At 36.9% G+C, this 5694-nt stretch overlaps 1 long non-coding RNA gene across 1 annotated transcript; it reads right to left on the bottom strand.

The window, feature by feature from the left end:
- Positions 1–1286: 1286 nt before the first annotated feature.
- LOC147466405 (uncharacterized) lies at positions 1287–5472 on the bottom strand. Its single transcript, XR_015190897.1, has 3 exons — positions 5333–5472; positions 1891–1982; positions 1287–1371 (listed from the first exon to the last, which is right to left on the bottom strand). It is a non-coding gene; the product is annotated as an uncharacterized LOC147466405 (long non-coding RNA).
- Positions 5473–5694: the final 222 nt, after the last annotated feature.

The following is a 5694-nucleotide window of genomic DNA, read 5'->3' as shown; positions in this document are numbered from 1 at the left end:
CGTGTGTGTATTGTTGGTCCAGAGGCTAGTCACCACAGGTACCCATAACACCTCAGAGCGAAAGGGCACCGGTGGAACACCAGTCGAGGACCAGAGTGGAAGATGAGAACAAGGAAATTCAAATAAAGGCCAAAAGTACAACCTATGTAGGGACGTCGTGTGGGTAGTTGGCTGAGCAATGTTGCATGTATCGGAAGCCTTTTCCATACATACCCAAGATTCTAACATGGCACTTGTTGACCAAGCTAATCCACGCTATGAAGCTAAGATAAGCAAACATTTTCAGTTTCCTCAACAGATTAACAACAATTACTAACAACCCATTGGTGGGAGCTCCACCTAGCCTAACAAGAGTGGAAAGTCAGACGGACATTGGAAGAGAGGTCAAGCAACAGCTCTAATTGGCCTTGACCAAAGCCGGGTCAAGCTGAATAGAGAACCAGACCAGACGTCTATTCACCTCACCTCCAGTGGCAGGGAACTCACCTTACTGTTTTCACTAGACGCCAGTTTTCTGTGAACTTCAATCTTCCTCACAGTTGGACGAGAGAGTTTTCTCTACTCCAACTAATAAAACCTCAAGAACATTCCAATACATGATGCTACACTCATCTCTCTTTCTCACACTCAATCTCTCTCGTGTGTCTGTCTGCCTGTCTCTTGTCCTTTCTGTATGCCTTCCTGTCTGCTTCATCGTCTTTCTTCTTTCTTTTTTTTGTTTTTTCTCTCTTCTCTACCCTCTTTATTCGCTCTCTATTCTCGCTCTCTCTCTCCTCTCTCCCTCTCTTTCTTTCCCCTCTCTCCTCTCTCCTCTCATTCTTCCTCACTCTCTCTCTCTTTCTTCCTCTCTCTCTCTCTTCTCTCTCCTCTTTGTCACAGATGAGGGGGGGGGGGGGGGGTGCTTCTCTCTTTCTTCTCTCTCTCTTTCATCTCTCTCACTTTTACTCCGCTCTCTCTCTCTCCTCTTTCCCTCCTCTTTCTCTCTCTCTCTCTCTTTGTATGGGAGGGTGGGCAGAATGGAATCCCCTGCTGCCACCAGTTTGAGGTGGGATGTTTTAGTCTGTTGTAATTGTAACTTATAACCCACCACAAATAAGGTAAGTTGATGCCAGACAAAGAGTTTATACAGATCAAATTTATTCCATAAACACCAGATGGTCTGGACGTTTTGGTTACACGATCGATAGATATTACACTACAGCACCATGATCACAATAATAAAAACACTATACAACACGTATGAACAGGCAGGAAAGTAGGTAGTTGGTAAGTGCAGCCGATCTACTATCTCCCTGTATGTTCCAGATTTCCTGCTTATATGGAAAGGGTTCGCATCCGCCGTCTCCAGCGGTGGTTATGTGGGAAGGTAGTCTGGAATGTAATATGTGTGACAGTCAAGGGTATTAAGCTCTTTTTGAGAGTCTAGGTACTTGGCAAGGCAACTATGTGCGAATTACCTATCAATCAATGTTACCTGACCTGACCCGGTGATTGCCTCGCCAGTTAGAATACAATATTCATATGGTATTTTACAATGATCCATTACTATATTTGATATCATATATGAGCATTCTATATAACTCTCACACTCTATCTCTTATTCGCTCTCTATTCTCTCTCTCTCTCCTCTCTCCTCTCTCTCTCTCTCTCTCTCTCTCTCTCTCTCTCTCTCTCTCTCTCTCTCTCTCTCTCTCTCTCTCTCTCTCTCTCTCTCTCTCTTACTCACTCTCTCTCTTACTTTTACTCTATTTCTCTCTCTCTCTCTCCCTCTCTGTCTCTCTCTCACTCTCTCTCTCTCTCTCACTCACTCACTCACTCACTCTTACTCTCTCTCTTCTCTTCTCTTCTCTCTCTCTCTCTCAGTAATATCCGATCTTATCGTTGCTTTACCTCATCTTATGGTCCTCTTCGTAATTCAATGTAGAAGATTAGACAGAAGGCGATCACAGGCAGAACCATGATTCCATAGATCGAAGAGGAGTCTGCGGTGGGAGAGATCAAAGCATTTAATAAGGATTTCCTCTGCGCACTCTCTCTCTTTTTCCTCCTTCTCTCTCTCTCTCTGTCTATCTATCTTTCTTCTCTCTTTCTCTCTCTTTTTCCTCCATATCTCTCTCTCTCTATCTATCCTCCTTCTCTCTTTCTCTCTCTCTCTCTCTCTCTTTCCTCCTTCTCTCTCTCTCTTCTCCTTCTCTCTCTCTCTTTCTCTCTCTCTCTTTCCTCGTTCTCTCTCTTTCTATTTATCTATCCCTTTCTCTTTCTCTCTCTCTCTTTCTATTTATCTATCCCTTTCTCTTTCTCTCTCTCTCTTTATCTTTATATTTCTCTCTTTCTCTCTCTCTCTCATTCCCCTCTCTCATTCTCATTCTCTCTTTCACTCTCATTCTCTCTATGCCTCCCTCCATCTCTCTCTCACTTTCCCACTCTCACTCTCACTCTCTCTCTCTCTCTCTCTCTCTCTCTCTCTCTCTCTCTCTCTCTCTCTCTCTCTCTCTCACTCCCACTCTCACTCTCACTCTCACTCTCACTCTCACTCTCACTCTCACTCTCACTCTCACTCTCACTCTCACTCTCACTCTCACTCTCCCTTTCCCTTTCCCTCTCTCTCTCCCTCTCCCTCTCCCTCTCCCTCTTAAAAAATGATAACAGGCGATATGATAAATAATATATCAATATATACTATTAATTATTATATCATAATTTTTTTATGATATAATTATTGATTTATGAATAAGATAAATAAATAATATTTAATAATTATATAGAATAATATCTAATCGATATTATCAGTAATATATAACAATAATGAACAGAAAGATGAAGAGGATCGTGATATTAACATGATATGATGATGATTATGATTAAAACAACACTGATAAAGATGATAATGATGTTAATGACAAGATTGATAAGATAGCAACAAATGCAACAACAATAATAGTAATAGAGCAACTAATGATAACACTACCGAAAACAACGATACTGATAATGGTTAAGATAATAACAATGATTTGCATCACAACTATAAGATAATTATCAATTAATTGATTGATAATCATTAGTTATTAGTTAATTAGATTAAAAGTTGATTTATTATTATCAATTATTACTTACTTGATTAATCATTGTTTGATTGATTGATATGAATATCATTAATCATTAATCTTTTTTTTTCTATTATTGTGTTAATTCATTAATGCACATATTATTTACTTTATATTACATTATATATTATATAATAATACAAACATTATTCATTCTATCAATCATCCCATATCAATTATTAATAACTGAGTGATTAATTAAATGACTGATTGATTAATTGACTGATTGGTTAATCAGTTAATAATTATCATGAATTGATTAAATAATCTTTCTCCACGGCCGCCATGATAGCTAGAATGATCGTTTTCTTTCACTTGGTATGAGAAGGATTAACATTCTTTTGTACTTCTTTCCAAGGGCTATTTCTACAGCATGTTTAATGCATCTGGGGTCCTTTTAAGCGAAATTGCATGGGTTGCATTTGCATGTTTTAAGTCTGGGTTCTTCGAAGTGGTGATAGTTGCGCATTAGTCTATTCTTCTTTTTTTTCTTTTTTTTGTATGTGAATTATTTTGTTGTGTCTGTTTTTTTGTTTCTTTTCGATATTCCTCGTTCATTTTCTATATCTGTTTATTTTTTATATGCCTTCTCCTCTCTCTATCGCTCTTTCTTTCTCTCTCTCTCACTCTCTCTTTCTCTCTCTCTCTCTCTCTCTCTCTCTCTCTCTCTCTCTCTCTCTCACTCACTCTCTCTCTCTCTCTCTCTCTCTCTCTCTCTCCTCTCTCTCTCCGCCTCTCTCTCTCTCTCTCCTCTCTCTCTCGATCTCTCGGCTCGCCACCCTCCCTCTCTCTCTCTCTCTCTCGCCCTCAAACAAGGCCACGATGCCCTTTCTACGAAGACCGTGGCACCCTACCCTAGTGCCTACACAGTGCCCCAGCCACCACGCTACCTAGTGTTACCTCGTTCTCTTGGCACCACCACGCGCCATGTATGTTAATTCTCCTAAATAAACTAAGCACAACCTCATGGTGTTTTTTTTTTTTCTACCCCCCCCCCCCCCCCCCCACTTCTCAAGAGAGCTTCACTTATAATCACCATCATATTTTTTTTATTGTTAGTATTAATATCGTTATTATTGTTGGTATTATCATTATTATAAGGATCATTATTAGTTACCAGTGTTATCATTATTAGCAATATCAGTATTGTTAATATCATTATCATCAGTGTTATCATTATCATTATTATCGTTATTATCAATATCTTTACTGTCAATATCATCATCAGTATCACTATCATTATAACTACTACTACCATTACTATCATCATTATCATCGTCATTAGTACTATCTGCATCACATTCATTATTTTTATCACCATTATTATAATCATCATTATTCACTTAATTTTTTTCTTCCTTACACGTTATGGGACATTAACTGTTGCCAGATACCGCCAGGTGTTATTTCTTTCCTTTGTTTTTATTATCATCATTATCATCATCACTATCATATTTATTGTTATTGTTATCATTTCTGTTATCATTATCCTTACCGTTATTGTTATCATTACTATAATTGTCATAATTATCACTGTTATATTAATTGTTATCATTATAAGTAGCATTATTATGATCACTATAATAATACTTATAATAGTAGTAACATAAATAACAACAATAATAATAACAATAACAATGATGATAATAATAACAAGAATAATAACGATCATGATCATTAACATCATTAATATTAGCATTGTCATCATTATTATTATAATTATTACCATCATTCGAAATATTACTAGTAGTTGTATTGTTATGTTTATCATCCTTACTATCGCTATCCTTATCCTTATCGTTATTACTGCTACTGCTATCATTAATTTTATTATCATTACTATTGTTATCATTATTATCATTATCACTATCATCATTGTTACTACTATTATCATTATTTTCATCATTGTTATTATTGTTCTGATTAGAACAATGATTATTATTATTATTGCTATCGTTATTATCATCATTATCATTATAAATATCAGAAGGATAATAATAACGATAATGACGATGATGATCATCACCATAATGTAACTAAACTAATGTGACGTGGCATTAGGCTTTAGCATGATATTTATGTTCAGTATTTATGTATATTTATGTTTGTTTGTATGTGTTTGTATGCGCGAGTGTGCGTGTGTGTGAACAGTCGGTTAAATAAAAGTCCTCAAACCTAAAATCACAATCAAATCACAACCATAAAACACTTTACAGACCACATCTTACCTTCTTCGACCGGGAAGGCTGAGCAGGTCGAAGCCAGGAAGGACATCACATGAAAAACAATTGATAGAGACGACGCCCTTTTTTCTTCCTCACATCCTGATTTGGCGGGAAACAAAAGACGATCAAAGACGTCGTTTTCCTTGTTATTCTCAATATGTAAAACTGATACTATGTATTTGTTCGTACTCACTTTCAAATGTGAACGTACATGTAGCACTGATTTTTATATGCTTATCGGAAGATTGGATAAGCTTGTTCTTCTTATCGCTATCAGCGATATGACACTTATGAACTCTGCTATTCTGCAGAGATAACCTGTACATCCTAACTAATATGATATTAACTCTAGGTGCAAAGGTGAA

This window comes from Penaeus japonicus, unplaced genomic scaffold, assembly GCF_977035675.1.
Source record: "Penaeus japonicus unplaced genomic scaffold, GWHDUDI00000001_assembly GWHDUDI00001284, whole genome shotgun sequence".
Lineage (NCBI taxonomy): Eukaryota > Metazoa > Arthropoda > Malacostraca > Decapoda > Penaeidae > Penaeus > Penaeus japonicus.
Note: the sequence above shows the minus strand (reverse complement) of the source record. Positions and strands in the feature narration are given on the sequence as shown.